Source organism: Manis pentadactyla, chromosome 2 (genome assembly GCF_030020395.1).
Source record: "Manis pentadactyla isolate mManPen7 chromosome 2, mManPen7.hap1, whole genome shotgun sequence".
Taxonomy (NCBI): Eukaryota; Metazoa; Chordata; class Mammalia; order Pholidota; family Manidae; genus Manis; species Manis pentadactyla.
The window spans coordinates 31,507,403-31,531,788 of NC_080020.1; the positions used below are offsets into that span (position 1 = coordinate 31,507,403).

General features: G+C 40.2%; 1 protein-coding gene across 3 annotated transcripts in view; it reads left to right on the forward strand.

Annotated features, from left to right (window-relative positions):
- SGCD (sarcoglycan delta) overlaps nt 1-24,386 on the forward strand; it is a 546,854-nt gene that overhangs the window by 156,618 nt on the left and 365,850 nt on the right. The window contains exon 1 of one of the 3 annotated variants that reach the window (XM_057491101.1): nt 8,073-8,496. The exons of 1 other annotated variant lie outside the window; for it this stretch is intronic. The gene's annotated coding sequence lies outside the window, so the exon portion shown is untranslated. Of the gene's footprint in view, nt 1-8,072; nt 8,497-24,386 lie in introns of those variants that run through there. One more of the 3 variants, XM_036911188.2, reaches the window with a different exon arrangement.

Below are 24,386 nucleotides of genomic sequence, written 5' to 3' on the forward strand. Positions count from 1 at the left end.
ACTAAAATCCTCTCAGAACTGCTTTGCTATATTCCATAAGTTTTAGCATGTTATGTTTCCATATTTGTTCATCTCAACATACTTCTCAGTTTCCTCTTTGATTTCTTCTTTCACTCATTGGTTGTTCAGGAGTGTGTTGTTTAATTTCCATATACTTTTTAATTTTTCAGCTTTTCTTCTGTTAGGGATTTCTAGTTTTATATCATTGTGATCAGAAAAGAAGCTTGGTATGATTTCAGTCTTCTTAAATTTAAGATTTATTTTGTGTTCCAAAGTATGATCTACCATGGAAAGTATTCAGTGTACATATGAGAAGAATACGTATTCTGGTACTCTTGGATGGAATGTTCTGAATAGGTATTTTAGGTCCATTTGATCTATAATGTTATTCAAAACCACTGTTTCCTTATTGATTTTCTGTCTGATGATTTATCCATTGTGGAAAGAAAAGTATTGAAGTCCCCTACCATTACCTATTTCTCCTTTCAGTTTGATTAATACTAGATTTATATAGTTAGGTGCTCCAATGTTGGGTGCATATATATTTACAATTCTTATATCCTGTTGATGAATAAACCTCTTTATCATTGTGTAGTGACCTTCCTTTTCTCCTGTGACCGATTTTGACTGAAAGTCTACTTTGTCTGACATGAGTATAGCTACTCCTGCTGAGTTTTGGTTACCCTTTTTTCCTGAACATCTTGTTCCATCCCTTCACTTTCAGCCTATGTATGTCCTTAAGGCTAAAATGAGTTTCTTGTAGGCAGCATATTGTTGGATCTTGTTTTTCTATCTATTCAGCCATTCCCTGTCTTCTGATAGGATAATTTAATCCATGTGCACTTGAAGTAAAGACTTACTACTGCCATTTCATTAATTATGTTCTGATTGCTTTGTAATTCTTTTCTTCTTCCTGTCTTGGTGTGTTCTTTTCTGATTTTTTTATTTTATTTTTTTGTTGTTACGGTATGCTTTGATTTCTTTCTCTTCTTTGGTGTATGCAGGAAAGTTTGGGGTTTTTTTCTTTCTTGTGGTTATAATGAAGCTTACATAAAACATCTAGTAATTATAACAGTCTATTCTAAACTGATAATCACTTAACTTTAATTGCATACAAAATCACTCTACATTTTTACTCTGCCCCCCAACCATTTTATGCTTTTGATGTCATGCTTTACATTTTTTATATTGTTTATCCTTTAACAAATTATTGTAGATGTAGTTATTTTTAATAATTTTGTCTTATAAATTTGACTCGAGTTAAAAGTATTTATGTGCCACCATTATGGTATTAGAGTCTTCTGAATTTGACTATATATTTATCTTCACCAATGATTTTTATATACTTTCACTTTTCATGTTACCTAGTATCCTTTTGTGTCAACTTGAAGAACTCTGTTTATCATTTCTTATAAAACAGGTCTTGTGGTGATGAACTCCCTCAGCTTTTGTTTGTCTGGCAATGTCAGAATATTTTTTATTACTATCAATATTCATTATTAGTAGTAAAACACTAAACATTTAGTAAGCAACTATTGAGTGCCAGATGCTATGGTAGTTGTGGATTTGCCCAGCTATGTCTCCATCACATATATAAATTAATTCCTTTTAATGATAAATAATTAGAATTGTATAATACTGAATTTTTTCTCCTTGGCAGTTTTTTAAGGTTTCAGTGTATAATTGCTGGGTTTTGCTGTTGAATTTTAAGGGTTGGCCTTTGGTTTCACACAGCCTTCCTCATCAAGGGAGCTTAAAATTATTTTTAAATCCCTGCATCCAACTGTTGTATTTTTTACCATTGATCACTGATGTGATTGTTAAAAATAAAGATGAGCAATGCCATCGTTTTTCAAGTACAGGTCTTATTTATTTCTGTCTACCACGGAGTGCCTATCATAGTCTGACCCACTTTTATTGATCAATAAATTTTATTTCCAAATAAAAGTGTGATATTTCTGGAGTCTTACTTTCAGCAAGTTGTAATACAATGAGAAATTATGGGCCAGAAAAAAATTTGGAAGGATTGATCAGTGTTTCGTGTTGAAAAGGAAAGAATGCATGGAACCATTTTTGCAGCTATACCAGTATTTGCTTTACACTGTTTAATTTATTTTTAAAAGATATAGTTGCATATATTTCATTACTTGTTACCTTAAATTAATTATAAAATGTGTCAAATCTTTCTTAAAGTAATGACTTAGGTTGAGAATTATTCATTGTGTACTATGCATATATTTGAATTTCCAAAACAGAAAATGACCTCAGCTTAGACACTATGTCTGACCAATGGAGAGATTCTCACAACTGTGGGTCATTGATTTGTCACTGAGCCAAACTTCCTGGTCCAGATTCCTCCACAAAAAAAAGTCTCTTCAAAGTCTACCAGATCATTTTGCCCTTGGCAATTGAAAAACAGGACTGGATTTGCTCTGTTTTGAAGAGCCAAAGCAGGGTGAGTGTCATTTCCCATAAGGTATTGTTTGTGAAATGAGCCCTTAAATGAAAGGCTGGCATAATATCACTGTTGTAATCATCTGCCATTAATTTAACTCTCATTCAACTGTTTTTGGCTTGTGTATAGTAAATACCTTTTCTATCTTTGATTAAATATTACCTCATAATATTTCTTAAGGATCCTTCCTGGGCAAGATTACAAATGTCTTGGGTGCTCCATCATCCATGATTCACATGCGACTTTTGTCTGCCTATGGTTTTTCTTAAGTCCCTTATTAGCCTTCTCAGTCTGTCTGGTGCAGATGGAGCTGATTCCTTCCCTTTAGTCCCCAGGGTTATCTTATGGGGCAAATATGGCCAACACCAAGGATTTTCCCCAGTCATAGATTTGTTCAGGGATAAGCGTATGTGGCTGATATTATGTTTACCCTGTGAAAGGACCACCTGTGGACATCTTACTACCCAATAGAGAGAGCAAACTGAAAATGAAGCCAGGAGAAGCCTAGAGAAGAAGGAGATAGATCCTCAATTGCATTTTAACTGCTATACTCCACCCCACCTTTAGATCCACAACTTGGAGTTACAGTTATATAGGAACCTCCCTCCTTTTTTTCCCTTAGGCTGAGTTGAATGAGTTCTGACTGCTGAAAACAAAAGGGTCCTGATGAATGCCTTTTCTCAGGTTTGTGCCCTAAATACTTTGTGTCTGTGTATGACCCTGTGTATATTATATCAACCTAGTCTACCCTCTCTCGTGAGTGGCACAGCATACCTTCTCTACTCTGATTATAGCTGTCCCCACCTTGTACTCCAGGCCTTTAAGATTTTTGCCAGCCCCTGACTTGGTCATTTCTCACAATGTCATTTAGATAAACATGTAAATGTCTTAATAGTTTTTGGGAATATATCTAGTATCATATGAGAGAACTCCGTGTCCCGGATATAATATTTAACATGCCAGAAACATAAAATGAAGTATGAAATTCAAGATAAAGAGAGTGGGGTTATAGGCATTCATGAACTTGGGTTAAAAGAACTGCATTCACTTACTTAAAAATATCTACTATGCACTTCCTATGAGTGCAAGGAACTAGGATACAATAATGGGAAAGCAGGCCTGGTTTCTGACCTCATGGAGAATATTCATTTTCTCATTTCAAAATGCATATAATTCATTTAAAAAACACAAATAAATATATAATCATATCTATGATAAGTCCTAGTCCTTGGGCATATCTAACTACAGGTTTGGGATAACTGAATCCTAGAAGAAGTGGTAATAGTATAAATTTAGAGGTTGAATAGAAGTTAAATAGATGAGAACATGAGAATGAGGGTAACTTGCAGGATGAAGAAACATCTTTCCAGAAGGAAAGAATAGCTTTTTGAAGATTTGCAAGTGGAAAAATACATGCTATCTCTGAAGAGCTTGAAGACTGGAGAGTGGTGGCAGGTGAGACTGCAGAGGTAGGCCAGGGACCAGGGGACCAGGTCAAGCCAGGCCTTTCAAGTCAATAGTGTCAGTTGCTGTCTTTCCCTTTCAGGCAGTGGTAAGCCACTTAAGGATTTTATTTCACAAAGTGACACAATTAGGTTTATGTTTTAAAAGTTGTCACTGTAACTTAGTGATCCTTAGGTCTGGCTCATATGAGAATCACCTGGGAGTGCTCAAAATAAAATACTGTTAGCTGGTTCCTATACCATTCCAATGGAATCAGAATCTCTGGGGTGGGCCCCTGGCTCTGGACATTTTAAGAGCTGCCTCCAGATGATTCTAACATAAAACTGGCTTTGAGAATCATAGATGTCAACTATGTAGGAGATGTACCTTAATAAGAGTGCCTGTGATAAAGAGGAGCTCCAGGCTGGCTTCTCAATATAACTCAAAGTTACTGCCCCCAAACCTAGTATGATTATGAATTGCACCGACAAAAGTGGAGTACACTTCCTGAATGAGAGATGGGAGTTGTTCCTCTGGCCCCGAATTAGAGCCAGCGCATCTGAAAAGTTTGTTTGCTTTTCAGCACCACATTTTAAGAGGAAATTAGCCAAACTGAAACATTCCTAGAAGAAAGCAAACCAGACGAGAAAAGAAATCTAAACCATAATGAAGAGAAATAATCCAATGGTACCAGAATGTTTATAGTCAAAATAATTCATAAAAGAGGATGGTTTAAAGTAAGTCAGAGGATATCATTTATTCAAAGGGCAGATAGGAGCGCCAACTACCTGTCAGTCCCAGACATTGGAAAAATGGCAGGAGGTGATACAGACAAAAATGCTTGTCCTCATGGAAATTTAATTCTAGTTTAGACTGAAGTTTTCTCATTCATGTCATCTTTAAGGTCAGAGTTTCTAACTGACATTTATTATCCTGTGTTATTATTTGGAGATATATTTCAGTTGTTAATTTTAGAACAACAAAAGCAGAAAAACAAGGTCAACTTCTGTGGAAGAACAAGTTAAGTTTGGCCATTGTAAGAGGGGTTTCAGAATCTATTGGCGGGGATCAGATAGTATAATAGGAATGAGACTGATAGGTGATCTAGCTTCATAATCTCTAGAGTCCTTTATAAAACTGAAAACCAAATATAATATTAAATAATAGCAGCGTTTACTTAGTTTGCTCATTTACTATGTGCCATATACTTTGCTGAATACTTTCTAATGCATTTTCTCAAGCCAGAACATTCATTATGCAGGTGAGGAAAAGGAAGCAGTAAAAAGCTATATTTTTAAAAGTTCAAAGCATGAATCCTACAAAGATAGAGTGAAGACATGTCAAATATTTGTTTTGACTCATTGACTAATGAGGGAATCAGTGTAATGGTAAGACTGGTTCCAAGAATGTGTGAGGAGCTCTTTGTTCATAGGTGCATTAACTATGGAAAGTTAGCACAAGATGCTGGAATAGATGCAAAACTCATTAATGTCTTACATGGCAATAAACAATCACATTTGGGATTATTTTTTTCTACTGGAGAGAAGTAATTTGTATGTTTAACATACAAAAGTGCTCAAGGTAACAGGTAGCTATTTTATTGAATTTGGGACCTTTTTTCAGTAGTAAACAATGAATTGAACAGAACACATTTCCCCTGACTAATTCTTGAGAGGGCGTGTTAAACAATTATCACATATGATTGAGCAAGAATGTGATGCCTGTGGCCTTGTGTTCAAGTTTTGGATAATTTTTCTCAGCATTAGAAGAACTAAGTAACTTTTCAGGATTCTCCAGCCAGTACTAATGAAGCTGACTCTCCCACTGAGGTATATTTCTCCAAATGCCCACCCTGAACTGGGCCAATTAGCAAGTGTCTGGGGGAGATATTGGAGCAGCATCTTTTGGATCAGAACACCAATGTTCTGCCATTGTAGAGTCTGAGCTTGGTTTTTCCAGTTGTTGTATGTTTGTGTTTTTAATTGATTGCTAAGACATTTGTAAACCACTCGAAATTATCTCCTCCTCTTTTGTTTCCCCTAAAGAAGCTGGGCACACCAAACATGACTAATAGGTAGTAAGCAGGTCATTAACCACTTGCTACTCTTCACTCTAAGGCAAGGCTATGGAACCTCAGGTACAATCTGATTCTTTAGAATTCATAGCAGTTGCTTCCTTGGAAAGATTTCTTCCTCAACTTATGGGATTTTATTTTGTTGTTAATTTAGATTGTTGCAGGTACCAAACATAGGAATTCAATAGTTAATTATCTCTTATTTTTAGAATGGTAATCTGGAGGTCTTAAGGTTTGGAGAGCAAGTCCAGTTCTCTGCAAATGGCCCTTTGTTCAGCTTCATGTAACTTATGGCAGATTTGGTCTCACTGCTTTCCTTTGTGAGCTAATCTTGAGCAAAGATTTCAGTGTTATGTTTAGGAAATAAATGAAAAGTTGCTGTGTTGGTGGGCTTAATGTTCCAAAAAGGTGTTAGGACACTGCCTTTGTTTAAGAGGATAGGCCCCTGTTATGTAAAGGTAAAGTGGCAGAAAACTAAACTAGACAATCAAATAGTTTATTCTAGAAACTCAAGATGTGAGAGCACAATTTTACTTTTAGGTAAGAGAAAGGGTCTGGTTTTTGCTCCATTAAAAGAAAACTAAGTTGAAATGTACTTTATAGGCACTATAATAAACACTTTACATGGATTATCTCACCGAATTCTCAACAATTCCATTAGGTAGATTCTATTATTATCCCCATTGTACAGATGAGCAAACTGAGGTCCAGAGAGGTTAATAAAAAAGCTGACCAGAATTTTTAGCCAATAAGAGACAGAGCTTAGACCCCAAACCAATTGATTATAAGCCTATTCTTGTGAAGGTTAGATTACACTGCCTTTCCCAAATGATGCTGGATAGAGAAAGCCCATAGAAAATTAGTGCAAATCCCGTTTTTTAGCCTCAGATCTGGAATTAACTGTCTTTGCAACTCTGGACAAGTCATCACATCTATCTGGGCCTCCATTTCCCTGTGTAAAATGAAGGGTAGAAACAAATAGGATTGGATGGTCTCTGGGGTTCCTTCCAACTCTAAAGTTCTCTGATTCTGTAATTGCATCCTGACCTTAGAGGTATATACATGCTTCCCTCCCTACACACATCCACACACTGCTTCCCAATGCAAAAATCTAATCCTCCTGAAAGTGCCCATTGCAATCCGATGCTAAACTCAGGACCCCACCAAATCCTATTACTTGCAGCAGCCCCTCAGCAACACACAATTCTTTTAAAATCTAGTATACCAGTTCTTTAAAATACATTGCTAATAGGGTGTTTTAGGAAATAAAGTATTAATACCAAAAAAAAAAAGGTAAAGAGAAAAAGCTCAAAATAAATGAGGCTTCCTCTTTAAATCTTTTTATACTGTGTTACCGTGACAACTTAGCTTGGACTATTTAGATACGGGGTTTCCATATAGGAGAAGAGGGGTGTCCTCTTTGTATCTTTAGAGATTTCCTCTTGTTTTATGGAATGAGGAAATATCAAAGGTAGACCTCAAAATCCAGCAGAATATACACAGGACATCCTACTGGCATGATATCCAGAAATAATCAAAGGTATACAGAATTAAGATGTGTTCTGATTAAAGGTACACTGTATTCTCCTTTCTTTTTCCGATAACCATAACACACATTGCAACAGCCTGTGAAATGTTACATTTTGGGACCAACATAGTTACAGAGCAGAGAGCAACCAAAGTGCTGGAAAATAATTGCATTATTTTTAGTTGTAGGAGCCATAGATGCACACATCAGGATGAGGGGACCACTGAAATACTGAACCAGTCTGGAAATGCTAAAAATATTGTTCCCCCTCCAGCAATTGAAATTTTGAGCAAAGACTGAGGCAACGCAGGTAGGAAGATCAAATTAGAATTCACATCTCAGCTGCAACAGGCTCGTTAGCTGGCAACAGGATTTTTAAAAAGAAAAGTATGTGAATTCTCATATTGTCACTCTCATATTGCAAAAGGGCTGGCATAAACTCAGGGAGCTGACCAGGGTCAGCTGGGAACTGCGAGTCGAAGGAGCAAGTTAAAAAGGGGCAGCATGGAACATAAGTGAGAGAAGACTCCTCTCCAGCATCTATTGCCAAAGGAGCAGAGCCTGGAGAATGGCTGAAAAATCAGAATTGGTTCTAGAAGCAGCTTGCTTTGTGGTGGTGAATATGAGCCCAGCAGACGCTATGGGCGCTGTTGGAGGGGAGCGAGTCTGTGCTTGACACATGTGTTTCCCATTGATAGCTGGAGACAGCCCAGTAGCTCTAAGTTGGCCTGACAAAGCCGTATTGAAGTACAGACAGAGTACGGTTTCAAAGCAGTCAGAAAAAGAACGGGAATGCTGTTCAGGAAATTCTTCAGGCATGGGCAGGGACTTGGCTGCAATTCTACAGTTGGAAAATCTGACTGGGGCAGCTTCTGAGCGCAGGCTGGGCCTGCTCCCACTCTGCGGGCCCAGCGGCCGCCTCCTTCAAAGCCTCTTCAGCACGCTCCGGGACTGCGGGCGATTTTCATCAGCCGCTTTGTGAAGCAGACAGGAGAGGTAGGGTGCTGTTGAGTTCTTGCATTTCCACGCTTCTCTTCACTCTCTCAGCCTGCTGTGTGTGTTTGCCAGTAGTGTGTGTGTGTGTGCGTGTGTGCGTGTGTGTGTGTGTGTGTGTGTGCGTGTGCGCGTGCACGCACAAGTTAGAACTCTATCACTTAAACTTTTGGTGTTTTGTTGTCATCTTTTCTTTCGTCCACCCCTTTCAAGAGCTGATTTTCAGCATGACAGAGACACTTTTGGAAGTTAGGATTTAGCTGGCAACAGGATTTTTAAAAAGAAAAGTATGTGAATTCTCATATCTGCTCCAAGTATCCTTCTGTAACTTTTTGACGTGGAAGGACAGTCCATTGGCAAAAAGATAATTTTAGATGAAACTGTGTTCTTTGCTTCAGAGAATTTTGAGAGGGATGTTTTTAGCAGAAAATGGTTCTCATTTTAGGAGGGAGTAAGAATCTGAGGTTTCTCTTTTGGAATCCATCTTCACAGTGTGGTGGCAGATATGTGTGTGTGTGAGTGAGTTCCTGCCGTCTTTTATTATTATGTGCGATTTTGACTGTCATTAAGGAGCCCAGTCATACATTTGCCCGGAAATATGCAGGATCAACACTTATACTTCTGTTTCTATAATAATTTCCAATTTCCTGGCTTCAAGTAACTGGAAGTTTTACTCTCAAAAAACAGTTCAGTATTTTTGAAATACAGACACCTAAAGAGTAACAGAAAACAGTGGTTTACTCAAAATCATTGGTAAAAGATAGAGACATAAAATGGTGTGAATTTTATTTGATTGATTTTGTCCCTTACTGAAAAGTGCTCTAAAAAACCCCACAAAATTTAAATCATTCTTTCTCAAACATATCAGCTATAATACAATATAGATTTTTACCCCCCACCCCCAAAAAGCTATTCCTCATTCTATACTTAACATTTAGAAAACACAATGTAATGTAATTATATTTAAGACACTGGTTCAGCTCAGAAAGAGATGGACTAAAATCTCACTATGCTTTGTGATTACTGGCAGAATAATCTGTGACAGCAGGGGTGTTTCCCAAAGGGGGCTTGGCCAAGAGTCTGGTTAGGGAAATGGATGAATGAATGAATGAATTCTAGGGTGCTTCCTTAATAGCAGCAGAGTGGCTAGACCTCTTAGGGTGGACCTCTGTGAAGAATTAGTGTGTGTTCACTTCAGTGTGAAAATCTCTCAACATGTAGCTAATAATAGAGAGTGAGATTCATGGCTGAATGAAGAGTGTGGGGCAGAAGGCTTTCAAAACTTGCTCTGGGTGAGACCTAAGATGAGCAGGCTGACACTGTGTCCTGCTGGTGGCAGTTGGTGCTCTCAGCCAGCATTTTTATTCTCTTCACAGTTTTGTACTTGGAGGAGGGAATTGGGAAATGGCAGGCAGCAGGATTCCTTGTCCCAGGAGATGGCACACAGATATTTTTTTCATCAACCTCAGTTTTGGTTGGGTTGGAAACAGGAAGGTGGGGTTGCTATAGGACATGGGACAAGAAACGGGGTGTGGTTAGAAGTCAGGGCAGACAGTGACTACACTATGTTTTTCTTAGTGCCTACTGAGTGAGCAAAATGCCAAGACAGATTAGCAACCAACAGGAACCACAGCAAGCCCACTGCCAGTGAAAAAAGGAGACTCAAGTGAGCTCTAAGGTCACCCTTCTCTAAATTTAGCATGTGTCAAGCGTTGAGCAGAGCAGGCGTGAAATGGCAACAACAGGTTGTATAATTATGAGCAGCAGTGCTGAAACCTTGGAAGAACCGCTATGGTTTCCCTCCGTTAGAAGTACACGAGGGAAAAGCTGAGCTCTTTTGACATTTGGAAAGGAAAAGAAAAAGGGTAGGAGGGTAAGGGAGGAGAAATCCAGGGCAGAGATGAGTCAACAAGGAGAGAGGAGTGGCCGCACCATAAACCCGTAAACCGGCAGTGAGGGCAGAGGGAGGTCTGTGAGCAGGAATGCAGTGTGCGCACTAGGAACAGCAGATTTCCCCTTGAAGTGTGTGGGTAAACCACGGCCTCAGGGAGGAGAACTGTTTTACCCTCTTCTCCATGGGAGACCCCATGGTCACCCTGCCCTGCTGTGCCTTCCGGAAAGTAATGAGCAAGCACATTTTGTAAGCATGGCACTGCCCAAGGGTTCAGACGGCCTCTGCAAGGACGGGGAAGGCACTTAAGGTTTTATTTTTAACCCATGTTTGTTTCACCCAGAGATATTCCTGGTGGGGTGCTGAGTGAAGGGCCCAGGTGGAGATGGGTGAGTCATTGCAGTGAGCAAAGCCTTCCAAGCCCTGTCCATGGCCTCTTCGTCATTAAGACAAACTTTTGGAAAGGAATATAAAATGCTACATGTGCTTCGTTTAATGAGTACATTTACATTTTTTTTTTAATTTTAAAAAACATCTCCAAGGACAAGTATCACAGTGTTGGCGAAAGTATTTAGTGTTAGTTTCACAAGGCAAGGAAGTTTGTGAAATCACAGACTTTAACTGTCTGGAAGGAATTTGGACCATCCTGCAGTTCAGAATTTCCAGAGTTTGAGTAATACAGAGACCCCTTTTAGTTGGAAGGTACATATCTCTTATTGATTTAATGATTTTTATTATACTGTTACTTAAATATGTACAAACCAAAACCACGCATTTGGATATTACCTCCCTATTTTAGTCATGCTTTAACAGCTGTAACACTAAATTTTGTGAATTAAATACACAGAACAGTATCTACTGACATATAAGGCCTTACTTTTTCTTTGCCCGCACAGATGTGGAGCACACCCAGGCAGTCGAGGCTGCTCCGACAGTAAGCCGTGTCTCTTAGGGCCAAAGCTTCCTTTCTGCTATACTATTCTCAGCTCCTGACCTCAACTGCCTGTGCCCATCTCCACGTATCATGCTCAGGGCAGGGCAAAGGTGCCAGGCCATGAACGGAAAAACATTCCTCCTCCTGAACCTTTCCCCACTGATCGGGGTCCCCCCCCCCCCTGGAGACTTCCCTTTGTGTCTCAGAATACACGCCCCAACCTGGATCGTGATATTCATCAAGGGTATCACCACGATGCCAAGTCAGGGCCCATCAGGTTTCATGTAGAGTGGGAACCCACAAATTCAGACTGAGCTTTATGCCTGATAATGACGTGTCATGTCTGTTAGCAGCGAGGAGCAGGAGGCCGTCTGTGGGCCAGGCATGGACAGTTTTTGCCACCTACCCTTACATTTTTTTTTTAAATGCATAAACAAATACATTTGAAAAACACTGCTCTAGTAACCCATTTCTTCATTTTAAAGAACTGGACACTGAGATCAGAAGATGCATTGCATGTCTAAGGGACACAGGCAGTCCAGGGCAACAGCAACGCTTCTTGTCCCTTGATTCTAAGTCTCTTGTGGATTACATGTTACATGCACCGACTCAGTAATGACAGCTGAGTGGTACTTCACAGGCTCATGCTCGAGAAAGTAACATTAGTATGGGACCTTAGCCTTAGACAGGCCCCCAGAAATGACCTGGTTCCTTGGTTTCTCAAAACCTCCTGCATTAGAATTTTTAAAGTTAGAGGTGAGAAATCCCCAGATTTTTTAAAACTCTCTGAGTGACGCCACTGAAGCCAGACACTGAGCTTGACAGAACTGAATTGAATACTGTTGTGGCTAAGTGATTATCCACTGCAGGAATGCCATTTGTAGCCTTGGTGACAGATGTCAGCCAGGTATGACGGCAACACCTTCAGTGATACCCCAGTGCATTGCCAAGCCGCTGGGCGTGTTGTGTCTCACCCTACATCTCCTCAGACTGAGCCAAACTTGTGTCAGTACTTGTAAGTCATGGCAGAGCCTCCTAAGCCTGCCTCAAGGGTGGTAGCGGTGCTTGGGGAAGAAGCTCGATGAAGAGACGCGAGCGGTAGAGGTAGTCAGAAGTTGTGGGGTAGGTCCGGATTCCACTTACAGCTGGATCTCAGTTTTCCCATCTGTATAGTGGAATCAGAAGCCTCTAAATTGTTTTATTTCTCACAATCTATGATTTTAAAAAATTTTAAAGCTCTCCCATTTCATTACGAACGTCTTAGTCTTCCTTTCCCAAGGCTGGGCATCATGAGTTGTTTCATCTGCCCCTCATCTCTCCTGTTTTCTTTACTCTTCTCTAAACACATGCCAGTTAACCTCCTCCTGACAAAAATGGGGTTCCCGTGACTCTATCCTAGTCACCTGACAAATGCATATTGCATGAACAGGACACCCTACATCTATTAACCAAAGGGGCAGAGGATGACTGTAGGGAGAAGCAGCATAGTGAGAAAGAAGAGTGGATGGTGGGAAGACCTGTAGCAGGAAGATTATATCGGGAACTGGGCCCAGGTGCCGGAGCAGACAGATTTAGACTTACGTGCTGGTTGTATGACCTTGGATAATTTACATCATCTCCATGAGCAACGATTTTAAAATGGACATGATAACATCTACTGCACTGTGTGTTGTTGAGATGATCCAAATAATACGCTGAGCACAGTGCCTTACACACAGTGGGGACTGAAGTATTTTCTCTATAGATACTTAATATTAGCTGGATAGCATGAGGCGAACTGATAAAGAGTGAATGAGTCAGACCACGATAAAATGAAGTGCTGGCACAATCAGCAGAGGAGAGAATGCTTTACATTGAATTATCCAGGTAGCTTTTTCTGTGTTGTCTGAATTTCTCTGCAGGCTCTGCTGTCCTTTTTTCACCTTTGGTCCACACAGAAAGGAGATCGTTTTCATTATTGTTTTCAAATTCCTTCTCTAAAGGAAGCTGTGTAGGTTGTGGCCTCTGACCTGCCTGTCACACGGGTCTGCAGGACTAGGGGAGAAACGTGTCTCCACGGTTCACTGAATGTGTAAATCCCGTGAGACTGGTTTGCTCAGAGCTCTCTGCTGGTGGTTGTCCTAACGGAGCTCAAGGTGTGCAGGTGGATGTGGAGGTGATGGCTTTATTCTTCCTTTTAACTGATAAGGCAGTGGTGCCTATTAAGCAAGCAGTTTTCTGATAAAAACAACATTGCTGGGCACTGGAAACTCCCTCCTTGCTCACACTACTTTCTCTTGCCAGGGTGACAAGATCAGACACTTTTGTGAGTACCTTGGCTTCCAAAAAACGTATTTCTGAATTCCTGGCAACCCTACAGTTACTTACTGGGGTTAAAGTATTTAACTACTGAAACTGCTCTCATGGAGCTCAGAGTAAATAAATATCAGGGTTAGCTCCTTTCTCCCCAGCAGGTGACTGGGCGCCCCCTGTTGTCTAACTCTGATGGGGTTTGTTACTGGGGAAGGCCCATTCAGGGGAAGAAGCCCGCTTCCTACCTAGGAGCAGCCAAGGTAGAGGGGCATCCTGCCATCTTGCTGTGCTCCTCGCCTTCCTTGTTCTTACCTGGTTTTAGTCTCTGGTCTCTCTTGTTCTGTACTCTTTTGAGCTCATTGCCTTTTTTTCTTAAGTCTGTTCCATCTTTCCGCTTGGCAGTTTTTTTCTTTCCTCCGGCTTGTTCAGTGTGTGTTCACCAGTTATCTGCTCCTCTCGGTGTTCAGGAGTGTCAGTTACAGACCAGCATCTGCTCAGCTAACATTTACCACCCAGTGACAAACATTAGCTCCTAACATTGGCTGTGACGGTCACAGGTTCGTGGCCTCATTTTTGTCATTGATGAAGCTACTCCTGTTGTTTCCCAGGCTGAGGATGTGAACAGCTGGTTATAAGCTGAGGGCTCACCTATAGGCATATTTTAGCTCACAAAGTGTTTTTTAATGGACTTGGTTGCAAAGCATGCAAACCTAGTGAGATGGATGGTATCTGAATAATCTAGAAAAAGCTGAGATGGGCATCCCGGTCTGGTTTCCCACAACATGGCAGAGGGGTCAGGGCAGCTTCTATTCCGTGGCAGATTTGCGTTCTCCTCGTAGATGGACCCCCACCTTCATGATCTGTAGGTGTTGACATTAGTAGGCTCTCAATAGAGTTTCTCATCTGAACCACGGATCATAGAAAATGATGTGTGACCATGTTTTTCAGTTCCTTCAAGGCCGTATTTGTTGTACATTCTAAATGCACTGGCGACAAGTTAGGGCATCAGGACGTGGCTCTCTCAGGAGACACCCCAGAAGGTGGGATCAGTACCTACTGAGGTAAATGTAGTAGGACAGCATGGTAGCCAGGAGCACAGGCCTCAGAGTTAAACATTTCTTTGGGTAACCACATCCTAGGTTAGAAATTTTATATGTGACATAAATCAGAATAGTTACTCTCTCTGGCAATGGGGATTGATTAGGAAGAGGCATGAGAGAGCTTTCTAGCATGATGGAAACCTCCCCTATCTTGATTGAAGATTGTTCTCACAGAGGTACAGATTTGTAAAACTCGAGCTGTATAGTTAGTGAGTTATACCTTGATAGACATTTATACATATGTGTGTATATACCTGAAGGTATGTAAGGTACTTAACAAAGAGTGCATAATAACTTTTAGCTGTTAATGTTATCATGCTCATTTTCTGGAAACTTTGTGTTAAAAAAAAATGACTGAAGATGAGATGAATTTCCTTTCAGACCACAGATTTCACTGCAAATTTTTGAAAGCACAGGTAACTAACGATCCTTACCAAACACAATTGTCGAGGGAGAATCTACTAGATCAATGCTAATTTTATGGAACTATTGAATCACTGTAAAAGGATGTGCCTAATTTGCCGTAGCTGTTTTTCATGATGCTGTAAAAGTTAATGCGTTTCACGGACATATCAAAGGTGGTTTATTACCTGGGGAAAAATATCTAAACTTTGAGTACCATCAATCTTGGCTGAAATACAGTAGTTGCTGTTATATTTTTAGTACTGATGAATTTTCTTAAAATTAATATCATCATTGAGAAAGTATAGCCAAAACTGTTACAAAGACATGTATTTATATTAGCCATCATGATATTCTGACCAAGTATTCACATGTATCTGGAAGCATTTAATGCACAAATTTAGAGAATATACAGGAGCTCAGGGTTCAAATTCTTTATGCTGTGTCTTTAACAAACTGAATGAGTTTGTGTATGTTCCTTAACCTCTCTTTCTCAGTTGCCTCAGCTGTAAAATGGGGTTGATAATAATAGGCCCTACCTTATGACTATGTCTGTGAGGATTAAATCAGTTCAGTGGTGTTTAGAACAGTGTCAGACGCATAGTGACCATCGCACAAGCATTCTTTCATCAGTTTTGTGTGCTTTCATTACGTTAGGTAACTGATGGTTTACTGTGATTTGCCCTTGGGAATTGTTCAAAGGCATATGAAAGTGATATCAAACAGGAGTTTAGGTTGAAAAGACTGAAGCCTGGAATTTATGGGAAATAGACTGTTTTTCAGTTTAGTGGACTTTGGTCTTGTTACTAACTTTGTGGTCCTGCCACCGTCCTGAGCTTGGTTTCCTCCTCTGTTTAAATACCATTTTGAACTCTATATTGACCATGCTCTCATGAAGATTTGTGTCTCATTCTCTGATCTTAAGTATTTGAGTCATGCTCATCATTATTTTATTATACAGCTTGGTCCCCAAGTCACAGAAGGGCTGTAGTGGCTCCACTGGCGATTGTCACTGTCTGGTTCCGGTCAGAGTCAGCCGCGTTGCTCTCAGAAGCAGTGGTGATGTGCATGCAGTTAGTTTGTTGAAAAGCTTCTGACCTCCTGTTGAGGAAGCAGGCCACAGCTGAGGCCATCATGAGTAGACACAGTGTCTGTCACGTGTGTAAATGACATTATTAAGTTTGCATTTGGTGTTGGACATCATTTTACCTGTTGAGCGTGTTCAGTTTACATATTCTTTTCTGGTTCTCATCTTACAGCATCAAGCACCACGTTTAGAATGATGTCTGAGTTTTATGAGCAGTCAGGTCCTCAATAACTCTCAGTATTCCTTCAACTCTTTTCTCAGATATTACCTTCACCAGGGGTCAGTCAGCCTTTCCCATGCTTTTAAAAATTGAACCTGTTTTGCTCTCCAACTTCCAACAGTGCTGATCCTCTTTTCCTGTCTTTTTTTGTGGGGCATAGGGAGGCAGAGCATTTTGCATTTTCCCATTGTCCTCATCCCCTTGGAGCCTAAGTATAGTATACTTGGATTTTCTTTTTTGTGCCGTCTCTCCCATCAGTGCCTCGCACCACTGCCCTGAGAATAGGGATCTGTGGTTTTGCTCATTGATGTTTTCCAGATGTCCAGAGCTGTACCATGGGAGGACCTGAAGGAAAACACAAATTTGTCAGGTGGTAGCAGTGTTATGTCCTTTTAAAATGCATTTCACATTAAAAACACCTAGCTGGCAGTTCTCCACGCTGTATTGTATTCATGAGAAGCCAAGTCATTACCTCATTCTGTGTGTAATGGGAAGGAAAATTGGGCCTGAGTTTGAGTACAGACCCTAAACAACTTACTAGTTAGGAGTCCTTGAGAACATTCCTTCCTTCCCTAGGACCTCAGTACCTTAATTTATGAAATAGTTTTAATAATAATGATCTCCCAGAGTGTTGTCAGGAAATGTATGAGCTCATATATCTGGTAATACTTAGTACAAATATGCATGTATGTTTCACAAATGTATTTCTGTCTGAAACTACCTCAACTGTCAATTCACATATCTAAATTCCTAGGACAGTGAGAATTAATATTTGTAATACACTGAAATATTTTCCAATTCATCGGAGATAAATATTTTGAATTTAATTATAAGGCATGTTAGACTTTGGAGGAGAACTTTGAAAATTGTCCTTAAAGAAGCACACACACACACATTTCTCAGGGCTTCTCTGAGAGGCACATTTGGACAAACTGAAACATGTATGCCCCATTCCTGTGGCTTTAAATAATACCCATGTGCAAGAGACAAAAACATTTAATCTCTGAGCCCAGTCTTTCCCTCGAATTCCAGACTCAGGCCAAAGTAACTCCATGGATTCTTCTGTGCATTTCAAAATCAACTTGTGTAACAGAGCTCTCCATCTCCTGTCCACACACTCCATTCGTGCCCCTGCCCCACAAGCCTCCTGTCCTCCACGTGGTCCCCATCGTGACAAACAGCACCGTCATGCACCTTGCTGCTCACCCTGGAACTGGGCAGCAGCTTACCCATTAGCTCTGCTTTCCAAACAGACTGAAAATACAGCAACTCACTGCCACTTCAGTCATGCCCACCCTGTCCGGGCTACTGTCAGCTGGCAAGGGCTGTCGCAGTAGTCATAGGGCCCAGACCTCTCCACTCACATTTTCGTGCCTGCAGTCTGTTCCTCAGGGAACAGCTGATCCCCAGTGAGAGTCTGATCATCTCACTCCTTTGCCTCAATTCTCTGATAGTGACTATCCCAATTAGCAACATAGTGAAGGCTTTTACTGGGCTTCTAAGACCCACGTATGCCTCTCTGCCTGCACTCCCAAGCTCATTTTCAAACACTGCCCCATGCTCAGGCCCAGCCATCCTGTCCTGCAGACTTGCCAGGCGGGCCCCACATCAGGCCCGGTACCTGTTGGTGCCGTTTGCTGGGACAGGAGGGCCTCCCTTGGACGTCCTCATGCTGTTATTGCCCTGCTTGCCCTGTTGTTGTCTGAAATCCCTACACGGAGGCTTTCCCCACTGCCCTCTAAACTGGAACCTCCGGTCATTGTCCTCTTCTCCTGCTTCTGTGAGATTTATTCCCAAGAACAAGTATAAAAAATTGTTTATTGTTTCCTCCACTAGAATATAAGGCCTGAGAGGTATAGAATCTGCCTTTTCACTGATGAATGTCTGGTGCCAGCACATGGTAATAAATGATAAGTATTTGTTTACTTATGCGTAGGTAATAGAAAATGACTGGAAATAACGTTCATCACTGATGAGATGGCCAAGTTAAATAGTGTGTGTGTGTGTGTGTGTGTGTGTGTGTGTGTGTGTGTGTGTGTGTGTAATTTAAAAGTGTTTAACTTAAAAAATACAGATTTTTTTTGTGGGGCTCTCACTGAACTATGTTACTAAGTGGACCAACTTAGATTTGGAACAATAAAGAGCATAAAATATGCTCTTCTTTATCTAAAAAGGAAAATTTAAACCTTGTATGGGTTGAATGTGTGTGTATTATAGAACATTTCTATAAGGCTAAAAACACTGGTTAATAGTCGCTTTTATAGAGGGAGGCTGAAAGTGTGAATGAAACAACTTTTTAACTGTATATGTTTGGCTGTTAAATACCTGCACTTGTGTAATTTTTTCAGTAAAACATATTCAATATTTAAATATTCCAGTTATTAGAAAAATAAAATACAGATTCTATCTTTTAAATTAATCTATACTTTTGTTTCAATAGAAGATGACATTCATGGACCATTTCTCATAAACAGGCATTCTAAATGAATTTTACAAGATAAAAGTGTGGATTGTTACATCAAAACTGAAAGTGAAGAGCTTGCTACAATTGTTCATATTGTGCTGGACACTAGCAATCCAAGACTAATGCCTTGTATGGTTGGTTGAATGAAAACAACCCCTAAAAGCAGACAGTTTTTAATTACAGACCTCAAAATTAACATGGCTAAGGGAAAACTATTTATGTGCCAAGGGAATTCAAAATGACTCAGATTCCACCACAAACTAGAAGCTGTGAAGAGCCTGTGAGGGAATTTATGTCGGCTATTTATATAAACTAGTTACAATCTTATGCAGTGACATAATTCATATTTAATTTACTGGAAATGTTAACATGAAGCGGTATCATGGTCAACCAACTCTAGGATACTTGATGTGTATCCTTTGTCTTATTTCTAAATCAGATAAGGTATTAGTCTGGCCATACAAATTATCGACCCCTTAGCATAACCTGTAAGATGCGGTGCAGCTGGGCTACAGCCTCTGTCTACATGCCTGTCTGTTCCTCTTTCCTCTGAGCTCATTTAGCGCCAGTCCTGCCAGCCATCCCCCTTAACCAGAGCAGGCCAGAATGCTCGCTGCGCCTCTGCCGGGAATCTTGTTCCACCGCTAGGTCTCACCTTAGTCGTCACTTTGTCAGAGTGGCCTTCTGTGGCCAGTGAGTACCCCCCTGTTCTATCATGGAATGCTCCTTGCTCCCTTTCTAGCCCCTAACTTTAGTCCTAATGGTTTCGTCTGTTTAGTTGTTCATTGCCCATCTCTTCCATTAAAACAGAAGATCTGTTTATCTCTAGGAGCTACTGTGGTACTTAGCATATAGTAGATGGTCAATTTTCTTTCTTTTTTTCTTTTGAAGAAATTAGACTGGGAGCAGGGATTTCCTTGACTGCCAGTTCTGTGCTATGCCAGGTTCCTGTTCTCACAGTATGTAACTGTACAGAGAATTGCTTTCAGTAGTGGTCTTACAAATTCCCTCACAGAACAAGATATTATGAAGCCTTGTGGGTGGAAGAGCCTAGCAAGCATCAGTAAGTGCCTGTCTTTGCCTCCTTATTCTCAGCACTACCTTATTAGTAGAGTGGATCATGGCCCATAAAATTTTAAAGGCCCCAAAGAAAAATCATTAGGAAACTTGATGGCATTGATATGTCTTTAAAAAGTTTACTGATTGTTTTTTAATCATCTCTCACAACATAGTGCATTCTGTAACTATTTTCTAGAAATGTGTTTTCTTTGGGGCAGGGAGGAGAAAAACATTTGTTCTTCTCCCAGAGAAGGACCCTGCTGAGATAAAAACTGAACACAGACAGAAAGTGATGGCTTCTAGCAATATTAGATTAGAAATATATACCCAGCCCTAGAAAGTATGCCAGCTGTATATGAGTTTCTGCTCCAAGAACTTCCATCATCTTATACCAACTGGTGAAATGTAAAAGGGGAACAAGTAAGATTTTCCAGTATCTATTTGGTACTAAATTGAGGAAAGGAAGTCAACATGTTATAAAATCTCTGACCCCTTGAGTGTGATCAGACCGGTTTCCCTGGGAAGATGTCAAAGGCTTGTCAAAGAAGCGGGACTCATCACTGTGCAGCCCAGCCGCGGTGAGCTTGAGCTTCCTTAATAGACGAGCACCAGCTGCAAAGCACGGGAACTGCTCAGGCTGTGCCTGGCTCAAGGGTCTTTGCGAGGACTTCACAGTGGGCATGCGATTTATGGAAATCTCTCCTTGGGCTTCTAGGACCGATGCTGGGCATTTGTGAGGCCATTTGAGAAAGCTGCATTTGAAAGAGGTATCGGTGGTGGCTGTAGTGGCAGAAGTAAAACAGGGCCACATAGTCTAAGAGGAGGTTCTTCCCAAGTCTGAGTCATAGAATTGGATCCTCTCCTTGAGATTGTCACAGGAAATTAGCAACAGGGCTTGATAATTATGCCGTCCTGGGTATAAACATTTGAGTGTATGGGACTGCAGTTACAGCCCTCAAAACCATGCTTTAGTAATTTGCCCATCCAGCATGGCCTTTTTTGAAAATTCCCATCTGTTATATTTGGCAATTACTTAATTAGCCCATGATTATTACGTTATGACATTGCATTGACTATTGATAGTTCCTCCCTCTCTAATGGCAGAACAATGGAAAGTTTTATTACATTCATTCTCTGGGAACTATAATCCTATTGCATTGTGTGCGCAAGAAACAGATGAAGTCAGCTGGATTTGTTTATAAGCAGGTGAGCACTGAAACGAGCCTTACGAAGGAGTACAGTAATGCTTTGGATTTAAGCCTACTTAACATTAGTGTAATTGCATATGACTTTGGAGATGGAGACAAGTTGTGAAGATTTTCATTCCTTCTGATCTTATAGCTGTGCGTTTATTACTAGAGGATATGCTTTGCTATTTAGTGTTGGCTTGATTTCTAGCCATTCATTGAACAAATATATACTATTATTTATGTATACATGTATGGTTAATTATGCATATATATAATTTCATATAATTACATACATACCATTGTTTGGATGCTACTGGAGTTCAGAGAAATTTTAAATACTTAGAAGGGTGTAGGTATATTCAGAGAAATGACATATTTCACTGTAAGATATGTTGCAAATCTTTACGATTCGCTAGAGAAGGGTGTTTTTAGATAGAGAGCCTCCTTTTTAAGATTCACTTGCCACCAAAGTACATAAGGCCTCTTACAGGGCATGTTATATTGGGTGAGATTCATTTTTCTGAATTATTCAATTTTTGAGAATGTTTTGATGCACAGTTGATGTAGAGGGAGAGAAAAAAAGATTGCTCATCACCAGCAAACAATATACCTTCACTTTGTGCCTGTTGTAGTCTGGGCACTGCTGCACTATTACAAATCAGATCGTCACTCCCTTGTTTCAAGGTCTGCTATAGATTTTCACTGCCTTTTCAGTGATATTCAAACTTCTTACTACTTCATCAAAGCCCAGCGTCATCTGTCTCCAGCCAGGTCTTCAGCCTCGTCTCACGCCTTCTCCACCTGACTCAGTACAGCCAGTCACACCGACCTTCTCCACAGGGGGACCTTTGTCTTTGCTTTTTCTTTCTCTGCTTGAGATGCATTTTTACCCCAGCTTTCACCCTGTTGTCTTTTCCTTGTCCTTCGAGTCTCATTTTAAAAGTTACAGCCTCAGAGAATTTTCTCTTGTTTAGTCTGTATAAAATATCATCCATTCTGCGATTTGCTCTTTAACATACCAGATATTTTTCAGTGCAGGCATTTTGCACAGTTCATTTTGCCTTGTTCTGCATTTACTCTTCATTGTCCCCCACCAACTGGGCTTAGGCCTTCATAAAGATGAGGTGATTCTCGTTAATTGTTGTATCGTGAGGTCCTTGAACAGTATATGAAATTTGCTGATGCTCAATAGTTATTTGATGAGTGAGTAGATGGATGATAGACATTTATTTAAATAGGCCCAATTTGAGATGGAAACTGGAGTTAAAATGGTATGCTGAGTTTCATCCTCATAGAAGTACAAAATGAAAGTATGACACAACATTGAGATGAAAGATAATATTCATAATGTGAATTTGGAAGGAAGAAGCAGAGAGAAGACTCCAGAAAGACAGTACTTAAAAGACATAGAAAAAAAGGAACTCTGGGCTTGCAATGTTATGAATGCCAAAGAGCAAAGTTTCTAGATGGGAAGGGGGAATTGGTAACATGAAAAGCTTTAGAAGATCTGAGGAAAGTGGACATAAATAAAAGTACATTGAGTTTTATCAGGAGCATCTTTAGTGGTTTTGAGTGGGCCATTTCAGTAGACACATGAAAATATGAGATTCCTAGAGTTTCCCAAGGATCTGGGAACCTCAGGCATCAGTGGAGTAAAATCAGGTAACCTGTAGAGAAGATAACAAAGGCAAGCTGAGCTTTCTTTTTCATGGAAGAAAAGTTCTGTGCACATTTAAAACCTAAGACACCAAAGGCTGCATGCATAATATCCAATCTGCTGGTGAAGGAGGATGACAGAAATGGAAGCTCCAGGGTAGGCACACAGTGATGTGAGGGATGGCAAAGTATATATTTAGGGATCTGGGAGGAAGATGGGTGATCCAGTGGAAAACAGCACAAACAGAGGCAAAGACTAGGCCACGGATGCATCTCTATGTTGGATTTAAGTTCATGTTCTCAAAGCAGGGTCCCTGGGCCATTTGTTTCAGCATCTGTTTTGATGCTTGTTAAAAATGCAGATTCCTAGACCACTGGATTAGGTAGAATTAAATAGAATCTCAGTGTGAAGCCTAGGAATATGTGTTCAGTCCATTTCCCAGAGGGTTCCTCTTCATTCAAAAGTCTGAAAATCACTCCCAGTGAAACACAGACAACTGGATCTTCGACTGTGTTCAGCCCAGCAGTGAAGTCCTGTGGTGGTGGTGGTACACAGAGATCCTGAAGTATGCTACGGGTCCGTTATGGGAGGGGCCAGGGCAGGGGCCAGGTTTTGTGAGGCCTGAAGGCTGAACAGTTTGTTGAGCTGTCTTGCAGAAAAAACAAAAAACAAAACTAGAAATACAGAATTAAGTTAAAAACATGACTATATACTTGAATGAGAAACAAATTACTCATTTTTGAAGATGATATCACAAAATGCAGAAAAATAGTATTGTTGATAATTAACCATCTGACACATTTTTTTCTATACTTCATGGTTGCAAATCCTTTACATTTTCATATGACAACTGTTTGGTACTATCATTTTCTGCATAGAATGGAGAGATAATTATCTCCTATGCCAATTTCAATTACACTTAGGTTTTTTTTAAATTGATAGTTGGTGATACATAAAGCGTGCACCATCACATACAGAATGTAGGCACACAGTTCATGTAACCTATGAACACTATGAAATGCAGTTAATTCTATTTTTCTGTGATTCCTGTACAAAATAAAAAATGTGTGAAGCACTTATAATTTTATATGCTGAACTGAAATACATTCTTGGCAGTGAATTTCTATTTTGACTAGATGTCAATGAGAACTGAAACCAACACTTGAAATTTTGCATATCTGATGACCAGGAAAAAATTTGCAGCTAGCCTCTGGCTCCACAACTACCAACATATTTCTGGTGCTGGCCAAGATGGGACACATTAGTATCGCAATGTGTCCTTGGGTCTTGTACCTTCGTGAAACCATGCTCGGTGAATTGGTGACAAAGGTGGATTCCTAGAACACAGTCCTACACCAGGGCAGGGGAGCTAGCGATAGTGTACAAAGTGCTACAGTACTGCTATACACACATACACACCGCTGCACCCAAATTGAATCCTCTGATTCAACTTCCTGTTAGTTAGACCTCCAAAGTGCATATAAATCCTCCAAAGCCACCCCACATAAGGGAAGCTGAAAAAAATAGGTTGCAATTAAAACATCTTACTTTAAGTCAGTTTTACAAAAATGCATAATGCTGTTAATGCATTACTGGG